Consider the following 13,061-nt stretch of genomic DNA (forward strand, 5'->3'; position numbering starts at 1 on the left):
TATGGCCAACTCATCTTCGACAAAGCAGGAAAGAATGTCCAATGGAAAAAAGACAGCCTCTTCAATAAATGGTGCTGGGAAAATTGGAAAGCCACATGCAGAAAAATGAAATTGGACCATTTCCTTACACCACACACAAAAATAGACTCAAAATGGATCAAGGACCTCAATGTGCGAAAGGAATCCATCAAAATCCTTGAGGAGAACACAGGCAGCAACCTCTTCGACCTCAGCCGTAGCAACATCTTCCTAGGAACAATGCCAAAGGCAAGGGAAGCAAGGGAAAAAATGAACTATTGGGATTTCATCAAGATATATTGAAATATTTATGGATGAAATAATATAATGTCTTGGATTTGCTTCAAAAAGTACTGGGATAGGGGTGCCTGGGTGGCTCAGCGGGTTAAAGCTGCTGCCTTCGGCTCAGGTCATGACCCCAGGGTCCTGGGATCGAGCCCCACATTGGGCTCTCTGCTCAGTGGGAGCTGCCACTCCCCCTGTTATGCTCGTGCTCTCTCTCTCACTCTCTCTGTCAAATAAATAAATAAAATCTTTTAAAAAGTAAATAAAGACTGTTAGATGACATTGTTGAATGTGGAAAGAACTCCTTTCTAAATCTACCTGGTCTGGTGCCACCTGCCTCCAGATGGGAGAAGGCCTGCATGCTAGACAGCCCAGTGTTACAATGCTACTGGTCCCATTAACACACTGGCTGGAGGTCCATGTATCCCAGAAAGGGACTGAGCTGGTCCACGGTGAGAAAATATAAACATAATGCAGGCTATGACTAGACCAGCTCTTCTCAACCAGGACTGATTTTCCTTTCTAAGGGGCTCTGGCAATATGTCTGGAGACACTTTTTACTGCCAACTGGAGGAGGGGATTGCTCCTGGCATCTAGTAGTTAAAGGCCAGGGATGCTACTAAACACAGGACAATCCCTATAGCAAAGGATCATCCATCCCAGTGTCAATAGGGTTGTTGCAAACCCCCAGATTAGAGCTATAGTTGCTACAGAAATCCTCTCACAGCCCCCATGCTTGCATGGAGGAATGAAGGTGGTAGGGGCGCAGAACACAGAGGAGGCAGGAAGAAGGGAAAGCCAGGGGCACGCATCTCCACCACTCCCAGAGCCAATCTAACCTCCATTGTGTAAATGCAGATTCCTGTGGGTCTGTTGAAATCTTTCACTTCTCTCCTGGGGCTCCACTGCCAAATTCCTAAGACAAGCTCTCTCCCTCTAGAAGACTGCACCACTTCCCAAATAGCATGCCCACACCCAAATCTATCCTCTGTGCAAAAGCTAGAGACAGTATGGTGTGGTGGTCAAGCATGTGGCCAGACGACATGACAATCCTTAAGAGGTTCAAAATCAAAACTGTTATGTGACCCTGGGCTAGTTACTTAACCCCTCTGTGTCTCTGTTACTTCAAATATAAAATGGAGATGATAACAGCACTTATCTTAGAGGGTCATGTGAAGATAATGATTTGCTTCGTGAGTGAATGAGTCTATGATTGAACAAATGCCTGAGTCCATGAGGAGTGCTTAGTTGTACCTCAGGCTAGAGTGCTACGTTTAGAGCAGTTGCTTCTCAAAGCTGCAATGCCTTTAGCTTTATGGAAACCCCAAATGCTCTGAGCTTAGCTGAAAGGAGGCTACCCATGGCCTGGAGGCAGTTGACTTGTGCTCTGGCCAGGACGTCCTAGAATGCTCTCTTTCCTTCTATCTCAAGAATCTCTTCCCTCCTCAGTCAGGCCAATGGCCCCAAGCCTGAATTGTTTTCCCTTGTACGTGGCAGGAGCGGGAGGCTGTTTTCACTAGTCCTAAGACTAAGGCTGACACTGGGTACATCAGCCCCATGTCCTTCTGGGGCTGGGGCAGCAGCCATCATTCATATTGAAGGGTCATTTGGAAGCCAAGTGTTTTTAGAAAAACCACAGAATGGCAGTTTTGTTTCAGTGTTTTGACTTAAGCATCAAACAATCTGCTTCTTTTTCCAAAATTACTTAATATGGGAAATGTAAACATTTTCTAACAGCACTTTCTCAAATCATCCTACCAAACCTCACACATATGACCATGACACCATGGACTTTCCCACTGTACCAGTCTGGGTCTGGCTGAAAGACAGAATTCACCACAGATGGGTCCAATGAGGAGACTTCAGTGAAAGGTCTACAGAGGAGAGGTGAGCAGGGTTAATAAAACAAACAAGACATGGTGAGGCACCCAGAAACTGGCAACAGTGGGCAGCCATTCCCTTGCCTTGGGCTGAGGGGCAAGAGGAAACACGAGTTAATCCCAGCTAGCAGGAGCCAGGGATGGAGCATTGCTGAGAGGGAGCTGTAGCCCTGAAGAGAAGTCCCTACCTCCAGAGATATGACCACAAAGCAAGAAGGGAACAGGAAGAAAACTCTAGCTTTTTTCACCTCCCACCCTCCCATTGCCAGCACCTCCTATTGGTCTTTGAACCCAGTCAGGAGTTAGCTTGCAAAGGAACTCTAGAAATACATACCCAGGGTGGGTAGCTTCCCAGGGCACAGCCTCCCCTCCCAAACAATGGCAGGAGGTAGGAAAGAGCATGAGGTTGGCCTACCCAACCCCATGTTGCCTTAGAATTAAGCCTTAGATGATGGAAGTCTTAGAAATGCATCAAAGGGAAAGTTTTCCAAGAAAACTTCCAGAGGTAGAGCCAAGAGGAGAAAGAAGCTCCAAGCTCAGGGCTCATGAAGTGAACACACAAACACCAATTTCAAAACAGAATGGAAAGACAGCAATTTAACTTTTATCATAACTGCATGCTGGCACTAGCTCCAGTGCCCTCTGCAATCCTCTCCAAGGAAGCAAAGTGCAGGGTATGAGTAATAACAGATTCTCAAAGTTGGCCACAGCCTTCTACAGGTTCGAATTAAGATCCCAGGGATACTGGCTTAACCCAAAGATCAAGTCAAATACTGCACTTCAATTTTCACAATCCGTTGGTTCCCAAATGCCGTGACCGGAAAACCAAAGACCTCGGCCATACTTGATTGGCGGCTTGGCTTCAGGCGAGAGTTCTCAATTGTTTTGCTGCTGGTGAACTGAGTAGTCTCCTCTCAGAATCTCATTCTCCAGGCAAGATTGCCAGAGCCAGGCCCTTATCTCCTCAAAAAATGTATGCACATGTATGTACACAAACACACACACACACACACACACACACACACTCCTTCCCAGGTGCCTGGTCTGCTTCCTTCCCTAACAGTCAAAATTAGAATCTAGCAAGATAACCATTATGCTGAGAAAATCAGAATATATTTTGAAGCCCAGCATTTTATAGGGTACCAGAACATGGGTAGGAAAGGGAGGGGGAAGAAGGGAGAGGAGAGAGGATGGTGGTTAGAAGAAAAGGAAAGAAGGAAGAGGAAACGGAAAAGAAAGGGGAGGCTGGGTGGAAAAGAAGGCAGGAGTGGCCAAGGTAGAGGGAAAGGAGGAAGAGGCAGCTAGCAGGAGGCAGAGTGTAACTTTCATCAGCATTCTTCATTCCTTCAACACACTTGTATTAAATGCTTTCCAGGGATCCAGAACATTCAAAGCCTTCCCCACCTCCATACAATGCCTTGCCCTATAACCCTGCACTGACTTGGAGCCTTTGTGATGTCCTCTTCCAGTGAGGATGAGGATCTTGATATTTACCTGTTCAACCTCCATATCTTAGGGTTGAGGCTTCCCCGATCATATCTGGACTACATTTTACCTATGCCAAGAAGATACTACAAGAAGGCAGAAATCCTTCTAAGTTGGGAGTCTTTCCAAGTCCTGCCCTTCACAGTTCTGGCAGGCAGCTGACATCTGGGCGACAGTCTATTTCCCACTGATGCCCTTAGTCTCTACTCTGACATACATTCTTTCACCTTTGCAGTGTCTTTCTTTCCTTTTTGCCCTAAACAACCATTGCAAGAAGTGTTCCCTAGCAAAAGACGGAGTGACCCAGAGGGATGTGGTGATGGAGGGAACAAATAGAAGGGAGAAACAAAGGTGAAGAGAAAGGGGCCATCAATTTATAGAGCTGACTAGAGGACTAGCCCATTGAAAAATGTCCAATTTCATACCTTCAATTTATAGTTGGGCAAACAGGGGGACAAAAGACAGCCACAGGTTAAGAAATGATGAACACCAGAGCTAGAAGGATTCCATGGTCGGTTGACCAGCTGGCATGGATGGATCAGGTCTTTTGTATCTTAGTGAGGATTTATATTTATAGGGACCACAGTTTCCTAGGCATTTGGATCTGAGACCTGTGCCAATTCCCCTGGCATGAACCTCCATCGTGAGCTGGTCTACAGTCCCAAGAAAGCAAGCCAGAGTCTAAGAATTCAAAGTCATTTACACAAAACAGAAAATCCCCAGGCCCTCTGGGTAAAGATCATGATCCTGAATGGGGAAAACATATCCTGTATGAGTCCCCTTTGAAAATAAGTCAAATTAGGGCACCTGGGTGGCTCAGTGGGTTGGCCTCTGCCTTTGGCTAGGGTCATGATCTCAGGGTCCTGGGTTCGAGTCCCACATCGGGCTTTCTGCACAGCGGGGAGCCTGCTTCCCTCTCTCTCTCTGCCTGATTCTCTGCCTACTTGTGATCTCTGTCTGTCGAATAAATAAAGAAAAATCTTAAAAAAAAAAAAAAAGAAAGAAAAGAAGTAAAATTAAATCAGAGATGAGACCCTATAAAGCTTTTCTCTCTTCCCAAATTTAAACACACATTCTTTAAAAAGGGAGGCTAGTTATGGCTTCTCAATGCTCACTATTGGCATGTGGAGGTGGATCATTCTATAATGTTATAGAGGCTGTCCTGTGCACTGTAGAATGTTTAGCAGCATCTCTGGTCTCCAGTAGCAACTCCCCTTTAATTGCGACAACCAAAAATGTCTCCAGACTTTGCTGAATGTCCCCTAGGGGGCAATATTAACCCCATGCTGAAACACACTGCTTAGAGAATCAGACTACTAATGGGGTCATCTGAGTCCAAAGCTCTGTTCACAATGGGAGAGAGTGGGACGGGCTGGCCTCAGCTCACTCAGCTATAACTTGCAGATTCAGGCTGTGAACCCGAGTCCCAAGAGCCCTGCTCACTGGACCAGAGAATTCTCATTGCAGGATCTGATGTATGACCCTGGCTGTACTGTCTGGCCCTTGGTTTTTCTTTGTGTGCTGTAGCTGTCCCATCCATTGCCTCCTGAGGCTAAACCTGGCAGCACCCCCCACAGCATTAGATCAAGTACTTAAAAAATTCCTCCAACAGGATGTTGCTCTTGGATTGCGAGAAGGAACACAACTGTCCCCTTTGACTTGCCATGCTTTATGAGATTGGAAGATCTGTACATTTCTCTTTCCCTGTTCTTAATGGTTGACCTTCCCTAGACCCCATGGAGCTGCTGTGAGGATGGAGATAACATAAAGTATGGTGGCTGGAATTATTTAAGCTCTACAATTCACAAGCATTCAGATTATTTAACTGATGATTATGATTATTTAAGCTGAAAGATTACACCACTTTAGCTCAGAAAATGTTTGTATTTCCATTAAAAACCACCAGGCCAAGGGCCCTTTGACTGACATTTTTCACTATTAAAACTATACATACAGTGCATGTTTTTGGTGAGAAGACAGTGTGTCCCTTATTTTGTTTTAAGATAAGGAAGTTGACTTCAAAGGCCTCTTCCAACTAGCTCTCTTCCAATCCCCCCTCTGAACATCATTCCAGCCTGCTGTCTTGCACCCCAGAAGCAAGTTGGAAGAAGCACCCATCTGCCTATTGCCTTCTACTATTTAATCGAAACCAGTCCTGCAATTCCTACACTTAAAATTCTTAACAATGACATCTAAGTTCTTCACTCAGAGACGGTGTGCTCAGTGGTAAAGATCATGGACTATAGTGTTAAACAGACTTGCATTTGAGTTCCAGGTGTCTGGGACTCAGCTTCTGCATCTACCTAGTGGGGACAATAACATTCCCTAACTCACAGGAGGTGGCAGCAATGTGCCCCTGCCTGACAAATAATGAGCACTTAATAAAAGTTTACTGTAATAGTAATTCCATCACCCAAAGTCTTGCGTGCACTGGAGAGTATATATGTCTAGGCTAGTTCAATTCTCTGAAGGCATGTGAATCAGAGATAATATATTCCTTGAGGCAGGGAGAGTGAAGGGCTCTTGATTCTACCCGACATGCAATTTAACCAGTAATTTTTTCCCTGTAATGATTTGTGAAACATGTTGGTGCTTGGCTAATACATTTTACATCTAAAGAGTTTTAAGAAAAATAACACAATGTATAAAACCACAGAAAAATTCTATTGTGGTCCTAATAGAGAAGACTGTGTCCTAAACCAAGCAGTCATTTTTGGCTTTTGGCAAGTTTCTGCATTTAAACACAGTTTCTCAAGGGAAGCACAAAGTAGATTTCGGCATCTCCTAAGTGTCATCCACATTTCAGGTCATTTGTTTAGTGAAATTACGGCTAGAATTCCTCATTGGAAGCACCATGATAACCCTGTTGCTATCTACCTGGGGATGGAAATCCCTTCCATAGCAAGCAGAACAGGTGTTTTTTGGCTAGCACAGGAATTGCTGACACACCTCGGGAGCTGCCTTCAAAGGCTACAGAGTCTTCCTTCCTCCTTTCTCCTTTCTGCTGACTGAATGTGGACAGGATGGTTGCAGCTAAGACAAAAGTCTTGCATCGGGGTGAAAGCTATATGCTGAGAAAGGCAAAGCATCAAGACAGGAGAAGCGGAGGTCCCCAGTGACTACACGGCTACTTGTATGAGCTTCTGGAATGTGAGGTTTTCTGTTCCTTGCATCTAAAGTTAATTAGACCACTCCACTATTCTAAAGTTATTTTCGTTGCCGTTAAGTTTTACTTATGCACTGTAAGCTTTGTGTACAGGCTCTTTTCCACTAAAGGCACTAACACACCAACTTCAGGGTTACAAGAGAGAAACAGAAATCATGAGTGATAAGCATTTATGTGACTGTCTGAAGCACAAACCTCAATTGATGTTGGATAAGCAGTTCTTTATGACATTTATTTTCCCTCTCTCTGTCACCTGTCCTCAATCAGAGCAGGTAACCTGGAAAAGCTGTGACGAGCTTCATCCGTGTACTAGCTGATTCAATTTACTTTTCAAACTGAGCAGGTGGTAAATAGAAACAACCAGACAAATTAGGACATTCTACAACACATTACCATGGGTATTTAATATTTTTTTAAATTGGACATGTTGAAGTTTTTCTAAACAGACCATTAGATACAGAAAGGATTTCGTTGTAGCTCCCCTCAAAATGTTGAAAGCATTAGGGCTAATTTGGAATTTGGAGATAGGACCAGTATATGTGAACTATGTGTTTATCTAACATATTAACATGCAACATAACATTATATATTCACTCACATACATACATACATATGCACATACATATATGACATTTTGCCACTTAAAAATCACCTTTTCATAAGTGCATAATTTCATTAAATCCCCATAGCATCTTTGTAAGATGGTGCAACTGAGTTTATTAATTTTAAGTAATGGATGCCTTCAAAAGTCTCCTCCCAGGCTTCATTTATCCTGTCCAAATTGCCAGGCACTTAGGATTCCTCTCTAAAGAAATGTGATTTGTCTTTTCTCATGCTGGCATGAAATAAAGAATAAATTGATTTTATCATTTTCTGCACCCTGCCTCTCCTTTGAAGGGCACTTACCTAATGAGTAGCTCTCTCAAAAAGGATCCTAGATCAAAGAAGCCAACAGGATAATGCCTTGAAATAAGTTGCTGCCTTACCTCACTATGAACTTCCTAAAATAGCTTAGTATACACAAAGGCTTTTGAGGCTATCTGGAGAAGATGCCTAAAATGCAACAATACTGAGTAAATTAAGATGGATCTTACATCATCAGATGAGTTAAAAATATAGAGGTTTTGTTAAAATCTTTATGTAACACAAGCACCAGAAATCACCACAAGTCTGAAATACGCACTTTAAATCATGTAACTATTAACCAGCTCTCAAAACCCTATTCATTCTGTACTTAATACTAAATTAAACTTATCAGTTAGCCTGCCGATCTGCCTATTAAATTACTATGCTAGTTTAAATCTTCTGAGCAGGCACACACAGATAGATTTTAAGTACTAGATCTCATGGCCTTCAATTCCTTTTAGCCACAGATATCAAGTTCACCTGTCACAAATTAAATAATTGAGCTTTGGTTATTGAAATGTAAACTTATTAACCAGCATTAATAAAACTAAACATATAGAATGATGTTCTAAGTATTATTTTAATAAAATTCCTTTTAAATAGGAGCAAATGTAACAAAGATGAAGCATTAGGAAATGTTGTAGCAAGAGGTTTAAAATATTTTTTTAAGTAAAAGAATAATCTTATAGGGGCGCCTGGGTGGCTCAGTGGGTTAAAGCCTCTGCCTTCGGCTCAGGTCATGATCCCACGGCCCTGGGATCAAGCCCCACATCGGGCTCTCTACTCAGCAGGGAGCCTGCTTCCCTCTCTCTCTCTGCCTGCCTCTCTCCCTATTTGTGATCTCTGTCAAATAAATAAATAAAATCTTTAAAAAAAAAAAAAGAAGAATCTTATACACAAAGGAAAGTGACTATAGTGCTCTTCTATAGTGCTCTTCTATGAGAAAACAGGGTTGGGGCACCTAGGTGGCTCAGTATGTACAGCAGCTTACTTCTGGTTTCTGCTCAGGTCATGATCTTAGGCTCCTGACATTGAGCCCCACATCAGGCTCCACGCTCAGTGGGAACTCCGATTGAGATTTTCTCACTCTCTCTCTGCCTCCCCTCCACTGGTGTGCACTCTCTCTATCAAATAAATAAATCTTTAAAAGAAAGAAAATGCAGGTTGGGTTCTGTCCGTTCCTTCCGGTGTCCGGATAAAGACAGGCAATTAGAATACTAACCAATAAAAACCAAACTAAATGGGGAGGTGTTGGGAGGAAGAATCCTATATGAAATACAGTAAAAGGCTCTCCTCTGACTTAGGTCTCTAAAAGGGTTCTCAGTCTAGGAAATTACACTGAATTTTCCATGTTCCTCTTTATCCCAAAGACCTACAAGGGTCCTTACCTTTGGAATAGCTTTCTAAGTGGGATTCCAAATTTCCTTGGTTATAGGAAAAAAAATATTTTTCTCATCTATCTACTCATTTATTTGCTTATTAGTTCATTCATTTCCTCCACTCATTTCACTCAAGTGCAAGCTTGATCAGGTGGGATTTTTCTGTTTGTTCACTTAGAACAATCCTTGCCACATAGTAGGTATTCAACGAATATGAATTTTTGTGCTAATTCATCCTTTCATACCTCAAAAGTTTATAAAATGCCTACCACATGACAGGTTCTAGATACCAACATTAAAAAGAAATTACACTATAAATAAAACCAACTCATGAGAAATCTTTAAATTAGAGGAATCAAGCAATATTTTCTCATTCTAAATTCAGTCTAAATTTAAACTAAGAAGATAATTTCCTGCGCTGCTCCAGGAGAATGAGAGGGGAAAATGTAGATATTTATGGCACATGTCCTAAAATGATAAAACACAAAAGCTGTTATAAATGAAACAGCTGGGTTGTAGGGGTAGTTATCAAAAGGTAGCGTGAGGGATCTTTGTAATGATGGAATAATTCTATATCTTGACTTTGACAGTGATTACACAAATTTACACATGTGATGAAATTGCATATACTAAATACATACACAAAACAAGTGCATTTAGACCCAGAGAAATCTGAATAAAGTTGGTAAATTGTACCAATATCCATTTCTTGGTGTGATCCTATGCTATAATCTATAACTATTCAAAATGTTACTATTGAGGAAAATGATTTCTTATAACTTATAAATGATAAATGATTTCTTAGAACTGCATATCAATTTATAATTACTTAAAATTAAGTTAATAAGATAGAACAGCAGAATGCTTATCAAAACATTCTTTATATTGGCAAAACATTAAAAGAAAAACCATGACAAGTGGGAATATTACACAGAAAGCCATTTAGGTTTCATATAAGTACCAGTGAGGTATCTGCAAGTGCCCATGACTTCTAGTGGGAATGGTGTTCACCAGGGCCTGGTGAATTCCCTAGTAGTAATTACATGGATGGGAGTCTGGTTGATGCATGCTGGGAGGCTGGACCCAGCTGCTTTCCAATTTTAAAACTCTGTGCCATTTGATTTTACAATGAATTTAACAGACACCACCTTTCATTTCAAAAGCCCCTTTTATGTTTCAAAGCACTTTCACATATGCTGATCCATATTCATTTTCAGTTCAGTACTTCAAAAAAAAATCCTGTCTGTACAACAATTCTATAGAGTAGGCAAAGCAGTTATTATCACCTCCATGTTACTGAAGGGAAAACTGAGGTAACCAGGTAGTGATCTCCTTCAATTACAGGTAAGTTAACATATCCCAGCTCCTTTCTCCTGACTCACGGCCCCACCCCTGCATCCTCTAACACCATATAACCTCTCCCTTCCTACATGGATTGGGAATAGATAGATGCTGCCTAAAATTGCTTACAGGATGCCTGCCAAGTTGAAAGAAAACCAATAGGGCACCTGGCTCAGTCAGTTAAGTTAAGCATCTGCCTTCGACTCAGGTCATGATCCCAGGGTCCTGGAATGGAGCCCTGTGTCAGTCTCCCTGCCCGGTGGGAGAATCTGCTTCCCTTTCCCCCTATTCCTACTGATGCGCTCGCCCCCTCTCTCTCTTTCTCTCACTTTCGCTCTCAAATAAATGAAACTTTAAAAAAAGAGAGAGAGAGAGAGACTCAGTAATGCTTGTCACAAGTGATAGTAAATACTGACAGGGGATATACACATCCGAGTTTTTCCACTAACTTATGTTGACTCAGTTAATGTCCAGTAACCAATAAGTCAACTCAGCTTAAAAATCAGGATTGATCAAACCAGTTGGTTGACCTGAACAGCCCAGGAGGCTCCTGAATCCAATTGGGATTTTTGGTCAATATAATTCCCCATACTTGTGTCCCCATAGTCCTGGGAAGGAGCCCATAAGTGGGGCTTCTGGGCCAGTTAAATAGTGAATAGGGTCCATATTGGGCTCAATGAAGCAGGGCTTTGTTACTTTTACCAAAGGAATTAACAGAAGAATTCTGTATTTATTTTGCAGTGGCAGAAGATTAAGCACTTGAGCAATAATGTGGCAATTCACCAAAAGAGGTCTTAGTTAGGTGCTATCTGAAATCATGAAATTAAGTGGGAAAACATACACATGGAAAAGGTTTATATGTTTAAGAAAAATAAATCCAAATTTTAGACAAATGATACTCTTCACAAAGTATACTAAACAAATGACATATTTTCATTGGCTGATAGCGTCATTTACACACATATATCATTTTCTGTGTGCCAAGCCCTCCTCAGGGGCTCTCCTCTCAAACACTCCACGAAAGTCGTTATAGAAGGAAACAGAAGGGCCAGCGATGTTAAGGTCATTTCCCCTAAATCACACAGCTGCCAAGTGGAAGCAACAAGATTCCAACCTAGATCTGATGACTCCCAAATCAGTGTGCTTCACTGTTACTTACTCTCTTAAAACGCTGAAAGTATATGTCCTTTTTATAAACAAGACGTAATAGACATTTCCTTTAAAAGCCGTAAAAAATCACTCCAAGAGACACAGAGTTAACTTGGAAATAGCTGGAGAACAATGGAAGAAACTAGGCTGAACTTCACACATCACAACACACAAGGGGGCAGAAGTAGAGCTGGTGAATGGAAGAGAATAAAAAGCCTGAAAGGAATCAATGTATTGCTATTATTAATAGATTATTGTTCAAGCTGGTAATGTCACAGATGTTTGAAATACTCTTCCTCTTAGCTACATAAAATCCAGTCTTTGCATTCAATCTAGTCACTCATTCGATAAACAATTATTGACCATTTACCATATGCTGGGCACTGTTCTAGGCATTATGATAACACAGTGACTCAAACTGATGAAAGTTTCAGGCTTGGTGGAATGCACATAAGCTCCATGAGAAAATAAGACAGTAGAAAGGGAGCTTGATGTAGAAGATTTCAGTTTTAATCCTGGCCAGATGGCCTTAAGCAAATTACCTGAAATCTCTCTGAATCTCAGTTCCCTCACTTCTAAACTGAGGATAATAATATCTGTTTTTAGGGGTGCCTGGATGGCTCAGTAGGTTAAAGCCTCTGCGCTCGGCTTGGGTCATGATCCCAGAGTCCTGAGATCGAGCCCTACATCAGGCTCTCTGCTCCGCGGAAAGCCTGCTTCCCCCTCTTTCTCTGCCTGCCTCTCTGCCTACTTGTGATCTCTGTCTGTCAAATAAATAAAATCTTAAAAAATAATAATAATAATATCTGTTTTTATTATGTATTATTTATTAGGAAAAATGCAAGTTTATGCATTAAAAAAACTACTTATTCTTTGGTCTTGGAGAAACTGAGGTAGTTGACAAGGAATAAAAGTTTTGTCCTCATTATTAAATCCTTCAAAATATTTCATTCCATATTTTCCATGATCTAAGCTTTCTGGGTTTAATGTTAACCATGTGTAAGACTTATGGGGTCAGGATAAGGTCATGCTTCCATACATAGCCACCAATTTCAAAGTCTATGTTACAGGCTTAAAATGCCACAATTATGTACATTTCCCTTACTCTGGAAGGAAGTTAAATTATATCTTAGTGATTATTTCATCTTAACTTATAGAGAGAGATGCTGCTTCTTGCCTACTTCTTTAGGAACAGATCCATAGCCAAGTGATTATTTCTAAAATCTTTGAGTAATTTTCTTTCCTATGTTCTTCCATGGTGATATTATTTTGTTTTAAGAATGAAATAAGAGCTAGGTGGAGATGGGTGTGTCACAGGGCCACAGGAAGTATCATTGCCCAGCATGAGGTCACACTTTATTGATTAAATCAAAGAAAAAGATTGGTTCCTGTCTCTCCCTACCCCTCGCCTACCCTACCCTGGGGTGAGGGGGAAGAGGTAGCAGGGGGATT

At 41.6% G+C, this 13,061-nt stretch overlaps 1 protein-coding gene across 7 annotated transcripts in view; it reads right to left on the minus strand.

The window, feature by feature from the left end:
* Positions 1-13,061, minus strand: part of ERC2 (ELKS/RAB6-interacting/CAST family member 2) — a 915,738-nt gene that overhangs the window by 344,480 nt on the left and 558,197 nt on the right. The window lies entirely within an intron of this gene.

The sequence above is a fragment of the Mustela nigripes genome, chromosome 2 (assembly GCF_022355385.1).
Source record: "Mustela nigripes isolate SB6536 chromosome 2, MUSNIG.SB6536, whole genome shotgun sequence".
Classification (NCBI taxonomy): Eukaryota; Metazoa; Chordata; class Mammalia; order Carnivora; family Mustelidae; genus Mustela; species Mustela nigripes.